The sequence below is a fragment of the Callorhinchus milii genome, unplaced genomic scaffold (genome assembly GCF_018977255.1).
Source record: "Callorhinchus milii isolate IMCB2004 unplaced genomic scaffold, IMCB_Cmil_1.0 Scaffold13, whole genome shotgun sequence".
Taxonomy (NCBI): domain Eukaryota; kingdom Metazoa; phylum Chordata; class Chondrichthyes; order Chimaeriformes; family Callorhinchidae; genus Callorhinchus; species Callorhinchus milii.
In genome coordinates this window covers 6,622,341-6,633,909 of record NW_024704754.1, presented here as the reverse complement: position 1 = coordinate 6,633,909, position 11,569 = coordinate 6,622,341, and the positions used below count along the sequence as shown (strand labels likewise).

General features: G+C 47.7%; 1 long non-coding RNA gene and 2 other non-coding genes across 4 annotated transcripts; 2 read left to right on the top strand and 1 right to left on the bottom strand.

Annotated features, from left to right (window-relative positions):
• Positions 1 to 72, top strand: trnat-cgu. The gene has a single exon. It is a non-coding gene; the product is annotated as a tRNA-Thr (tRNA).
• A 2,149-nt stretch (positions 73 to 2,221) lies between these two features.
• On the top strand, positions 2,222 to 2,293 carry trnae-cuc. The gene has a single exon. It is a non-coding gene; the product is annotated as a tRNA-Glu (tRNA).
• A 7,835-nt stretch (positions 2,294 to 10,128) lies between these two features.
• LOC103186479 lies at positions 10,129 to 11,185 on the bottom strand. 2 transcript variants are annotated; one of them, XR_006085451.1, is made up of 4 exons: positions 10,765 to 11,185; positions 10,590 to 10,714; positions 10,470 to 10,559; positions 10,129 to 10,439 (listed from the first exon to the last, which is right to left on the bottom strand). It is a non-coding gene; the product is annotated as an uncharacterized LOC103186479 (long non-coding RNA). The 2 variants fall into 2 exon arrangements; XR_006085450.1 differs by having other exon boundaries at positions 10,470 to 10,714.
• Positions 11,186 to 11,569: the final 384 nt, after the last annotated feature.

Below are 11,569 nucleotides of genomic sequence, written 5' to 3'. Positions count from 1 at the left end.
TCCTGTAGCTTAGTGGTTAGAGCACTCGCCTCGTAAGTGAGAGGACCTGGGTTTGATTCCCGGGCAGGGAAAACCTTAGGCAAGTTTCCTTACTCCCCATATTATATTTAAGCACTCTGGGTGTGTGAGGGGCACTATATAAATGCAAGTTGTTGTTGTTCTTGATAAGTATATAGATAAGGAAAAGAAGAGTGCCAAGGATGGAGCCCTGGGTACCCCGCAGATGACCGGGCGGGTTGGGAGGAGAAACCATTTGCCGAGATGAAATGGATGCAGTTAGTTAAGTAAGACTTGAACCATGCGAGTGCAGTCCCACTAAGGGGGAGTGGAACAGAGAGCCTGAGGAGAGAGACTGGTTGACTGTGTCGGCCAGCAAGGGGGGAGGAGGAGTAGAGTGACCAGCAGCTGAGTTGCTAATTCTGATCTTCTCCGGGCGCCACTCTTCTGCTTGCTTCCTCCACTCCACTAACTCGGGTTTGCTCACCCCCACCACCGCCATCAGAGCCCAAGCCACTATGCGTCTGGAACTCTCTACCTTCACCCTTCCACCTTGCCTTCTTTCTATCTGTCTTTAAATTCAGCCTTTAAATTGACCTCTTTGACCACACCTATGGTCACCTCCCCTTACTCAGCGCCCAAACCCGTTGTGAAGCACAACGAGACGTCATTCTACATGACAATAAAGCAAGCGAAATAAATTTGGAATAAACATGTTACAAAGGCCAAATGTGTGCTGACAAGTTAGAAAAAGGTCTCTTTTTATGGTATCTAATATAAAGTTAAAAGCTTAATAAATTGTAAATTGTGTGAGACTTCATTATATTTTATGGTTATATCTACATATTAAACTGTTTTTATTATCCGGCTGTCATAATAAGTCATTTGCTTGAGGCACGCGTCACAATCTAGTGAGTAGACATTGCCATCTGCTGCTTAGAAAGAGAATTGCTGAAGTTATTAATCATTTTAAGCGTTTCCTGTCTTTATAATAATAATCCTCACATTTGAAATAGCACTTTATCATGTTGATACGTCTCAAAGCATATCAGAGATTTTTCTGTCAAACAACTGTTTTCGTAGGTGAATCTGCAGCCCATGTCCTCTCCCGCACCAGGCTCCATGACCCTATCACACCCATCCTCGCCCGACTCCACTGGCTTCCCATCACACAGAGGATACAGTTCAAGATCCTGGTCCTCACCTTCATAGCCCTCCAGGATCTTGCCCCCCTCTACCTCTGCAACATCCTAACCCCCTACCATCCTGCTTGCTCCCTCCGCTCAGCGGGTTTTTGCCTGCTTCACGTCCCCTGCCTCGCTCGCCCCACTATTGGCAGGTGGGCCTTCTGCCACTCTGCCCCCACCCTCTGGATCTCCATCCCGCAGACCCCCTGCCTCGGCCCCTCCCTTGCCTCCTTCAGTGTCAACTCGAATACCAAATGCAATTATTATGATGATAATAATAATAATCCTTATATTTGATACAGCACCTTTCCCATTGGTAGCATGTCTCAAAGCACTTTATTGCATAAACTGTAAAATGTAGTGTCTGTGCATTTTGCAGGCCAACATGGCAACCAATATGCGCACAGCGACATCCCGCAAACAGCCACAAAGTGTAATGTAATGTCAAACAAGTGACCAGGAGGTGAATGATCAATTTATCTTTAGCCAAGACACCGGGGCAAATCTCCCTTCTCTTTGCCAACAGTGCCAATGGGGTGTTTAACATCCACCCAAACAGGCAGATGGAATCTCGGTTTAATGTGTAACCTAAAGGATGGAAATCCTCAAGGGGTCATTAAAGATCCCGTGATGCTATTGGCAAAGAAAAGAAATTTTCTTCTGGTGTCCTGGATGTCCTCCTGACATGTAAGGCACTATATCAAATGTAAGGATTGTTATTATTATTATTATCATCCCCTGTCATTCCTGAATTCCTGAGCAATTAGCGATTGTGAACAGGCCACTAGGTGGGATTATTTCACTGTAAGAGCATCACTAACCACAATCGGGATAACACTGAGAGGGAAAGAAAAAGAAAAGACATCTCAGCAATGGTAAATCTCGTGGGGAAAGCCTCTTTCACCCTGCAGGGTACTGCCGCATTGAGCAGCGAAACTTCCTGCTGGCGTTTGCCACTTTGAGGGCAACAGTGATGGTAGGGAGGGGGAGAGGGGAGGAGATCGGACACAAAAACATTGCTTATGCTGGACACGTGGAGTCCTGTAGCTCAGTGGTTAGAGCGCTCGCCTCTCAAGCGAGAGACCTGGGTTCGATTCCCGGCAGGGCGAAACCTTGGGCACATTTAGTCCACACGCCTAATAATAATCCCTCAAGTAAAAAAGAACAATAATAGATTTGGTCACTTCAATCCACGACTGTTTTTGGGACACTGCTGTATGCAATTTGGCTGCATTTTGCCCAGAAATATACAGTCAATTCACTTTACAGTATATTCTGTGAAGCACTTTGAGATGTCTAGAAGATGTGAAAAGCGCTATATCAAATTCAAGGATTATTGTTAACATAACATAACAACAACAACAAGATTCCATTTATAAAGCGCCTTTCACGTCAGGAGGACGTCCCAAGGCGCTGGACAGTTGGGTCAGGACCCGAGCAGGGGGGAAATGGTCAGGGTGAGGGGAGGGAAGGGAGGGAGCGAGGAGGGGGTGAGTGTAGGAGGAGGCCATTCGGCCCTTCGAGCCTGCCCCGCCATTCAATCATGGCTGATCTTGTAATCTAACTCCAGCTAATAACCTGACCCTGCCTTATCCCCACATCCCTTAATCCCTTTTGCGATAAGAAATCTATCTATCTCAGTCTTGAATTATTATTATTATTTCTCAAATAGGGTATCTGGCCTTCAGCAACCAAAAGGTTGGACCACCCTGGTCTTGGTAGCAGTGCAAGTAGTTGTTTCCAACCCTTTGTTGCTAATTTTGAAATGCAGCTTTAACCTTGGAAATAGTAAAGAGCTTGAACTATCTTATTAAATGTTTCAAAGTCCGATGTTTCACAATAAGGCGATGGTAAGTATCATTTACCTATAGTTCCCTCTAAGTGATAAGAAACTGCATCGTACACATCCTTTATTTATATTATTTATTTAACTGTGGATTTTCTGCTTTGCACTGCGTTACAAGCAGAGTTACAGACTTGTGAACTTCCCAACAAGTGACATCAGTCACCACAGATATAAGAATATCATCACTTACATCCATTTGTTGGTTTATATCAATCTGTAATTGGTAAGTACATCAAGAGAGAAGTTGAGGGATGGAACAAATTAACAAAGTAGCAGATTCAAAAGGCTACACTGAGATTACACAGTGGGTATGTTTGTTTCTAAAGTGAACTCTAAAATACAATCTAGTAACAGATTAACTGTGCTGTACTGTACTGTGCTAAAGTAACATCATCTGAACTCTGGACTTGGCAGTAAAGGCGAAGCTACTATGGGACTCAAATTCCACCCAGTTTTCTAAATCCTTCAATTCAATCTTAATTTGATAGCCGTTCCCCCGCAGTCCTTGAAAAGAAACCGTCTTCCAAATTACAGCTCAATTTAAGAACCTTTTGTAATTCTGTCCCACCTCAGGTTTAAAAAAAAATAAATCTTTGCTTATGATATCGCATCTTATCACATCATTGAGACGTCTCAAAGTACTTCACAGAAGTGCCACAAAAGCTGCCACGTTTCGCCCACAAAATATACAGTCAATTAATTTACAGTATGTTCTGTGAAGTGCTTTGAAACGTCTAGGTGATAAGGCGCTATATCAAACGTAAGGATCATTTTTTATTTGGAATCAATCTCACTAAATTTTGTCTACTGGCACATTCCATCTGAACTTCAATAATCCCTATCAAACATCCTTTTTTTGCCAATCTCGGGAAACTGCAGAGTGTCGTCAGAGCAGCACAGATTGCATTTCCACTGAAGGAGAATGTTTTCCACACATTATGGAGACTCGCAAATGTACGAACGCCTGGCTTCTTATCTAGCACCTGCACCCATACTTCTTAGAACAATAACTCTCTGATTAGTCTTTATCTGCAGACATGGGGTCAATTTCCACATGCATGCGGATGATATCCAACTTTATCTCTCTGCCTCCATCCTCGATTCCAGGAAAACTGACGTCCTGACAGACTGTCTGTCCGATATCAAGTCCTGGATGAGAGCCAACTTTCTGCAGTTGAATGTCAGCAAGACTGAGGCTCTCCTGATTGACTTGTGCCAGCGTCTCTGCATCTCAGGCACTGGCAGCATCAGCCTCCACTGATGCACACTCCACCTCACCAAGCCAGTCAGGAACATGGGCATCTTGTTCAACCCTCAACTGTCCTTTCTCCCCCATATCCATGCCATGACCTGCTCTGCTTCCCCCACCTCCACAACATTGCCCGATTCCGCCACTGCCTCACCCCTCAGGCCGCCGAAGCCCTCATACACACAAAATCTTGGGCAAGTTTCATTACTCCACATGCCTGATAATAATCCCTCAATAAAAAAACAATAATAAAATTGGTCACTTCAATCCATGATTGTTTGTGGGACACTGCTGTGCACAATTGGCTGCCGTGTTTTGCCCACAAACGCACAATCATTTCACTTTACAGTATATTCTGTGAAGTGCTTTGAAATGTCTAGGAGATGTGAAAAGCTCTATATCAAGATGCAAGGATTATTATTATTATTTGTCACCTCAAGGCTCAACTATGGAAACTCCCTCCTTGTTAACTTCCTAAACTCTTCCCTCCACAAGCTGTAGATCATCCAGAACTCTGCAGCTCACGTCCTTGCCCGCACCAGGCTCCATGACCCATCACCCGCACCGCCGCCCGGCTCCACTGGCTCCCCATCCCTCACTTTCAAGGCCCTCCGCAGCCTTGCCCCCTCCTGCCTCTCTGACCTGCTGAACCCCTATTAACCTGTCCACTTCCTCCATTCAGCAGGCTCTGGCCTGCTCCGTGTCTCTACCATCGACGGCCAGGCTTTCAGGCTCTCTGCCCCCACCCTTTGGAACTTCATCCCACAATCCCTTCGTCTTGCTCCCTCCCTTGCCTCCTTCAAGGAACAAACCTCTTTTTCGACCGTGCCTTCAGCCGCCCTTCTACCTCTCTGCCCTCTCTCATCCCAACTCTGCGCCCTCCCACGCTCGGGTCCTGTCTGTTCAGCGCCTTGGGACGTCCTCCCAATGTGAAAGACGCTTTACAAATGTAATTTTGTTGTTGTTGTTTACTGAGATTATAATCTCTCCTTTGTTTATAATCCAGTTATCGCTCCTCTGAACTTTCCTCTTGCATCATATCTTGCTTGTGTACACAACACCCACGATAGAGAGAGTGAGTAAAGTCACAATACATTCAGTAGTTAATGTGGAGAAAAATACCCGTGCAGACTTGAAGGCCCAAATAGCCAGTTCCTGTGCAACAACAACAAATTACATTTACACCTTTCACGTAAGTAGGATGTCCCAAGGCACTGGACAATCAGGGATTGAGATAAACTTCTTGTTCAGTGTGTTAAAATAAAAACTCATCAATCTAACTTGTTCACTTACAAACTGCATAGTCATTGCACTTTACAGTATAGCCTTTTGCATCAGGAGCACATCGCAAGGTATCAAATTATTATAGTATTATTATTTGTTCTGACAGTCTCAATACTCCCGGGCGCTAGATGTAATGCTCTGATGCACATTGAAATGAGCCAAGGAACCTTCTTCATCCGAAGCAATCTCTGTGATCTTATGATCACATTTAATAATAATAATAATAATAATCCTTGCATTTGATATAGCGCTTTTCACGTCGGGAGGACGTCCCAAAGCGCTTCACAGAACACACTGTAAAGTGAATTGACTGTATATTTGTGGGCGAACGCGGCAGCCAATTGTGCACAGCAATGTCCCACAAACAGTCGTGGTTGAGTAATCAAATTCTTCTTTTTTTAAGGAATTATTACCCCGATCCACCAATCGACTAACTGGGTTCCGACTTCCTGCTAGGAAAACAGAGGTATGTGGAATAATGAAACGTACCCAACGTTTCGCCCTGCCAGGAATCAAACCCAAGTCTCTCACTTGCAAGGCGAGTGCCTCCACCACAAACAGCACCCTTCGCTATAAACAGCACCCTCCACTGTAACCCACACCTTCCGCCATAAACAGCACCCTCCACTGTAACCCACACTCTCCACTATAACCCGCACCCTCCACTATAACCCACACCCTCCACTATAACCCACACCCTCCACTATAACCCGCACCCTCCACTGTAAACTGCACCCTCCACTATAACCCGCACCCTCCACTGTAAACTGCACCCTCCACTATAACCCGCACCCTCCACTATAAACTGCACTCTCCGCTATAAACAGCACCCTCCACTATAACCCACACCTTCCGCCATAAACAGCATCCTCCACTATAACCCGCTCCCTCCACTATAACCCGCTCCCTCCACTATAACCCGCTCCCTCCACTATAACCCGCTCCCTCCACTATAACCCGCTCCCTCCACTATAACCCCTCCACTATAACCCGCACCCTCCACTATAACCCGCACCCTCCACTATAACCCGCACCCTCCACTATAACCCGCACCCTCCACTATAACCCGCACCCTCCACTATAACCCGCACACTCCACTATAACCCGCACCCTCCACTATAACCCGCACCCTCCACTATAACCCACAAACTCCACAATAAACCCACTAAACAATGAGGTTTCTGGCTCCGGGCCTCTTTCGCTGTCAGTGGAGCGGCTCTGGACGCGCAGTCGTAGGGAAATGGAAATGGGCTTCGCTCCATCGGAGGCCTCACTGTTGTGATTCTCAGTGTGTGTCTCTCTCTCTATGTGTATGCGAGTGTCTCTATGTAAGTGTGTCTCTCTCTGTGTGTGTTTGTGAGTGTGTGAGTGTGTCTGTGTGGCTCTCTCCTCTGTATATGTGTCTGTTCGTGAATGTCTCTGTGTATATCTGTGTCCCTCTCTCAACAACAACAACTTGCATGTGTATAGCGCCCTTCACACAGGGCAGCGTCTCAGAGCGCTTGACAGTGGTGGAGTCTGAGCCTGAGCATGGGGAGAAGGAGGGGAGAGGTGACCATAAACATAATCAAAAAGGAATGTCTTTAGGCGGGATTTGAAAGTGGGGAGGGAGAGGGCAAGGTGGAGGGACTGAGGGAGAGAGTTCCAGAGTTTCAGGACATCGTGGATGAAGATACGGCCACTGATGGTGGGGCAGAGGGAACGAGGGATGAACAGGAGGCCAGAGCCAGCCAAGAGGCTCTCCTCTATATGTATGTGTTTGTCTGTGTGTGTCTCTTCTATGAGTCTGTGTGTGTTTATGTGTGTATCTCTGTCTGTGAGTGTGTGTGTATCTGAGTGTGTATGTTTGTGTTTCTCTCTGTGTCTGTCTCTCTGTCTCTGGCTCTGAGAGGCAGGAGGTGGTGAGCTCCTGTAGCCCCGTCTGCTTTTTTGTGGATCTCCAGGCCCTTTGGGCCTGCGTTAGTGTTTCCCATTCCCACAAAATTTTGTTAAAGAAGAAATTCATTTTGAAAATTGTGGCATATTTCCCCGCAATTTTTGGGAAATATTTTCACACTTTTTATTGGCCCAGATTATCAGGTCCGTTAGGATGAGGGAGCTGAATTAACAACTCCTGGCGTTGATCCAACACACTCTGGATCTTGTCATTCTTATACCTGTGGATTAATTCAACTTCCCCACACTGTATGACTTAATAATGTCTCCTGATCAACTTCCCCAAACGAGGTTGATGGCACTAAGTGACATTGCTGGATTACTGCAAGTTGCAAAATTATTGCTTTAAATATTTGCAAATAGCCTAGAAAAGAGGAAATTAATTATAGCTCTCACCAACGTACTTTATTTCGAAAGGGACTCAGATATTAGTATTTATGATTTTAGGGTTTCAAAGGGACTTTGGATTTGGTGTATTTTCAGTTATATTTGGTACCAGTTCCAACAACAACTTGCAGGGTAACATCCCTGACAGCTTTAACAATGGAAAACAAAAGACTAACCAAAACTACAGTCCATTTCTCAGGACCAGGCGCTGGTCTGACACATGCACTGGTTTGTAATTGTATGTCTTGAGATGTCAAGAGGACATCTCACAGGATATACAGTACTGTAAAATGTAGTGACTGTGTATTTTGCCCGGGTTTATTGACTGAGCTCATCCCACAGGTTCATTCTTACTGAGCTGGCTCAGTCTTTAGGCTCAGACAAAGCAATATTTGAGGGCTAAGATTGACATCAGAGCCCCTGGACTAGCATTGGGGAGGCCATCTCAGAAGGTATGCATGACAGGATCAGGTTCAGCCGTGAACCTCAGCCCTGCAAAGGGGAAAATTAAGAATAATGGCTTGCATTTGGCTTGAGATTGAAGGGGGTTAAATTCAGAACAAATCTGCGGAAACACTATTTCAGTGAGCGAGTAGTAAACTTATCAAACAGGCTCCCTAGGGAGACGGCAGACGCAGAAAATACCATTTGTTTCAAGAATAAATTAGATAGATTTCTACTAGAAAACATTATCTTAGGATACAGTATATAGTTTGGGACTCAACATGTCAAGCAACTGCCAGGATGGTGGAAGGTGAACTACAACAAAATTCCATTTGTATAGCGCCTTTCACGTCAGGAGGACAACAACAACAAGATACATTTGTATAGCGCCTTCCACATCGTGAGAACATCCCAAGGCGCTGGACAGTGTACAGCATTTCAGACCCGAGGTGGGTGTCAGGATTGGGGAGGGTAGAGGGCAGGGGGGAAGGAGGGTAATCAAAAGCATGGTTGAAGAGGAGGGTCTTGTGATGGGTCTTGAAGGTGGCAAGGGAGGAGGGAAAGTGGAGCAATTGCAGGATGGAGTTCCAGACGGTGGTGGCAGAGTGACATAAGGCCCACTTGCCAATGGTGGGGCGGGCGAAGTGGGGGAGGTGAAGCAGGCCGGAGCCCGCTGAGCAGAGGGAGTGGGCAGGATGGTAGGGGGTTAGCAGGTCACAGAGGTAGGAGGTAGTGAGGCCATGGAGGGCTTTGAAGGTGAGCAGCATCTAAAATTGTATTCTGTGTAATGGGAAGCCAGTGGAGTTGGGCGATAGTGGGGGTGATAAGGGTCGGGGAGTCTGATGCGGGAGACGATACGGGCTGCAACGTTCTGGATGATCTGCAGCCTACGGAAGGAGGAGTTGGGATTGGCCGACAAGCAGGGAGTTTGCATAGTCAAGCCTGGATGTTAGGATGCCTGTATGAGGGTTTCGGCAGCCTGCGGTGTGAGACAATGGCGAAATTGCGGAGGTGGGGGAAGGCAGAGTGAGTCATGGCACGGATGTCAGCTAGAAAGGATAGTTGAGGGTCAAATAAGATGCCAAGTTTCCGGTCTGACTTAGTAAAGTGGACGCTGTATCCTTGGATGGATGGACTAGATGGATCTTGGTCTTCTTGCGCGGAGCAAATTCTTATGTTCTTATTTGCATTTTGTATTTTGCATTTTTTACACAAATTGTATTTGCATATTTTTTAAAAAATTAAAAAACAAAACAAATGCAATTTGTTGTTGTTGCAATAAGAAAAAAATGAATCAGATGATGGCTTCAGGAGAGAAAGGGGAGACCATTGGGATTGGGAGAGAAAGCTCCTCGTGGAGTCCTGTAGCTCAGTGGTTAGAGCACTCGCTTTGCAAGTGAGAGACCTGAGTTCAATTCCAGGCAGAGGGCGAAACCTTGGGCAAGTTTCCTTACTCCACACAGAGCCTAATAATAATCCTCCAAAACCAAAAACAATAATAAATTGGTCATTTTCAATCTACGACTGTTTTGGGACATTGCTCGTGCGCAATTGACTGCCGCGTTCACCCACAAATATACAGTCAATTCACTTTACAGTGTGTTCTGTGAAGCGCTTTGGGACGTCCTCCTGATCTGCTCTGGTCTCCATCCCTTTGTTACCAGTTCCACTCCCTTCCCTGTGGCGACACCGCCCTCTGTCAATCAAATGCCCCACGCAGCGCATGCTGGGAGCAGTTGTAGTTCCAAGGCTCCCTCACTGCGCAGCCGCACGCGGGAGGCGGAACTACATCTCCCAGGGTGCAGTGCGGGGGCTGCAGTGGCAGGCGGTGACGTCAAGTGGAATGCTGCAATCTTCCAGCTCATTGCAACAATGAGCGCGCGCCGCGCAATGTGTCCAGAGGCCCAAACCCAGACTAACCCAACCCAGACTAACCAGCTCTCACCTAACCCAGACTAACCAGCTCTCACCTAACCCAGACTAACCAGCTCTCACCTAACCCAGACTAACCAGCTCTCACCTAACCCAGACTAACCAGCTCTCACCTAACCCAGACTAACCCAACCCAGACTAACCAGCTCTAACCTAACCCAGACTAACCAGCTCTAACCTAACCCAGACTAACCCAACCCAGACTAACCCAACCCAGACTAACCAGCTCTAACCTAACCCAGACTAACCCAACCCAGACTAACCAGCTCTAACCTAACCCAGACTAACCAGCTCTCACCTAACCCAGACTAACCTAACCCAGACTAACCCAACCCAGACTAACCAGCTCTCACCTAACCCAGACTAACCAGCTCTAACCTAACCCAGACTAACCAGCTCTAACCCAACCCAGACTAACCAGCTCTAACCTAACCCAGACTAACCAGCTCTCACCTAACCCAACCCAGACTAACCCAACCCAGACTAACCCAACCCAGACTAACCTAACCCAGACTAACCAGCTCTAACCCAACCCAGACTAACCTAACCCAGACTAACCAGCTCTGACCTAAACCAGCTCTGACCTAAACCCGACTAACCCAGCTCTCACCTACCCCAGACTAAACCAGTTCTAACACAGCCCAAACCCAGACTAAATAGCTCTAACAACAACTTGCACTTGTGTAGCGTTTCAGAGTACCTCAGACAGTCTAACCCGCCCTAATCCAGGTTTAACTCAGACTAACCCATCTCGACCACAGCACAAACCCAGTGTAAACCAACCCTTATTGAGACTGAACTGGACTAACAGAGACTAATTCCAGAGTAACCCCAGTTCTATACACATTGACCTCAACCCCGATTTAATCCAAATCAGGTCTGCACTAACCCAGGCTCAGGCTGCCCTGACTCCCCGGGCCCTGCCCCCGGGCACTGGCCCCCTGGCCCCCAGGCACTGGCCCCCGGGCACTGCCCCCTGGCCCCCAGGCACTGCCCCCGGGCACTGCCCCCGGGCACTGCCCCCTGGCCCCCAGGCACTGCCCCCCGGGCACTACCCCCTGGCACTGGCCCCCGGGCACTGCCCCCCCTGGCACTGGTCCCCGGGCACTGCCCCCCTGCCCTGCCCCCCGGGCACTGCGCCCTGGCCCCCAGGCACTGGTTCCCGGGCACTGCCCCCCTGCCCTGCCCCCCGGGCACTGGCCCCCTGGCCCCTGCCCTGGCCCCCGGGCCCCTGCCCTGGCCCCCGGGCCTGGGAGGGAATCCCTCCTTTCCCTCACACACACGGTGTCGGGGCGCAGCGCCGCCTCC